Genomic DNA, 2,454 nt, shown 5'->3' with positions numbered 1-2,454 from the left:
AATGCCCCATTTTTGCCTGAACTGCCCTTTCGGGTTGTCAATCCAGCGGGGTGCTCATTTTTGCCTAAGTCGCCCTTTCGGGTTTTCAACTTAGCGAGCTCATTCATTTTCATGCATGTTATTCTGTTTTTTCATTCTTGCCATTGACCACAGACTATCCTGGAGGAGAACCTGCTTGTAACATATATTGAAATAGACATCAACATACTCTCGCTCATGCATGTTTCATTTGAATGTGCCCTGTTGCTCAGGTTTGCTTTTCAAAATAGACAAAAAGTTTTCAATTTTCAAAAATGTTTGTTTCAAGCATTGTCATTATCAAAATAGAAAGAAAATGTTTTTGTACATAGCTTTGAAAGTAGAAGAAAATAGAGTTTTAATCAAAAGCACAGGCTCAAATTGATGTATAAGAGTGGTGGTCAGCCGAAGGCGTGACTCCACGGATTCACAAAGCTTGGAAAATGGTAATTTTTATTGGTTGGTGGTACATTGAACACAGTAATCACTACATTTCTTAGAAACTTTGAATCCACAAGTACAGAAGCTTTTGATGAAGACGGTCATTAACAGCTGCAGATGTCCCAAGGGGGACGGTGGTTGGCCAGATATAGTTACTTGCCTTTTGTTTCAATCTCATTTTTGCATGAACCGCCCTTCCGGGTTTTCGGCTCATCGAGACGCTCATTCTTGCCTGAGTTGCGTACAATCTCAGCGAGCTTTTCATATTTGTTTTTTTTTTTTTTTTTGTCCCTTATTTTTGCCTGGACCGCCCTTTCGGGTTTTCGATCCACCGGGAAGCGCATTTTTGCCTAGGCCGCCCTTTCGGGTTTTCGACCTACCACGCTGTTCTTTTCATATTTCTAGGCAAAGTATTTCTTGACTATATCGGCATTCACTGGATTTGGAAGTTCTACACCATCCATGTGTGTAAGGATTAAAGCACCACCGGAGAAGGCCTTCTTGACAACATAAGGACCTTCATAGTTAGGCGTCCACTTGCCCCTTGGGTCGGGTTGCTGGCTTATCCTCCTTTTCAATACAAGTTCCCCTACCTTGAATTCCCGAGGATGGACTTTCTTGTCAAAGGCAGTCTTCATTCTTGCTTGATATGACTGTCCACGAGCCATGGCATCCATACGTTTTTCCTCAATCAAATTCAACTGATCATACCGGCTTTGGCACCATTCAGCCTCAGATAACTTTGCTTCCATAATCACACGGAGAGATGGGATCTCCACTTCCAAAGGAAGAACTGCTTCCATACCATATACAAGAGAGAAAGGGGTTGCCCCGGTTGAACTGCGCACAGTAGTACGGTAGCCATGCAGAGCATAGGGTAACATCTCATGCCAGTCCTTGTAAGTGGTTACCATCTTCTGGATGATTCTCTTGATATTCTTATTGGCGGCCTCAACTGCACCATTCATCTGAGGTCTATAAGGAGAAGAGTTATGATGCTCAATTTTGAATTCTTCACAAAGAGCTTGCACCACATTGTTGTTCAGGTTGGTACCATTGTCGGTAATAATCTTGCTGGGAACACCATATCGACAGATGATGTTGTTCTTGATGAACTTAGCTACCACTTGCTTGGTCACATTGGTATAAGATGCTGCTTCAACCCATTTGGTAAAATAGTCAATTGCCACTAAGATGAAACGATGACCATTTGAAGCTTTCGGTTCAATTCTTCCAATCATGTCGATGCCCCACATTGAGAACGGCCATGGGGATGACATAACATTGAGGGCGTGCGGAGGCACATGAATCTTATCAGCATAGATTTGACATTTGTGACATTTTCTGGCGTACTGGTAGCAATCATGCTCCATAGTCATCCAGTAGTAACCTGCCCGTAGCAACTTTCTTGACATAGTATGCCCTGTAGCATGGGTCCCGAAGGTACCGTCATGTACATCATGCATTAACTGCTCTGCTTCATGTTCATCAACACACCTTAACAATACCATGTCATAGTTCCTCTTGTACAGAATATCTCCATCTAACAGGAATCTAACGGCCAATCTTCTCAAGGTCTTCTTGTCTTGTTTGGAAGCACCTGGCGGATACTCACGGCTCAGCAAGAACTGCTTGATGTCATAGTACCAGGGTCTATAGTCAACCACATTTTTACCAGCCTGATCGATCACATCCCCAATAGCAAACACATGTGAAGGTCTTTCAAGGCGTTGCACTTTGATTAATGGCACATCATTCCAATGGTTTACTCGAAACATGGAGGATAGAGTAGCAAGAGCATCAGCCATTTGGTTCTCATCACGAGGAATATGGTGCAGCTCAACCTTTGTAAAATATGTCAGCAAACGTCTCGCATAATCACGATAAGGAATCAACTTAGCATGGTGGGTCTCCCATTCACCCTTTATCTGATTGATGACGAGCGCAGAATCTCCATAGATGTCGAGGTGTTTGATTCTCATGTCAATTGCTTCC

The sequence above is a fragment of the Medicago truncatula genome, chromosome 3 (assembly GCF_003473485.1).
Source record: "Medicago truncatula cultivar Jemalong A17 chromosome 3, MtrunA17r5.0-ANR, whole genome shotgun sequence".
Lineage (NCBI taxonomy): Eukaryota > Viridiplantae > Streptophyta > Magnoliopsida > Fabales > Fabaceae > Medicago > Medicago truncatula.
The sequence above is the reverse complement of the archived record's forward strand: the minus strand, read 5'-3'. Positions refer to the sequence as shown.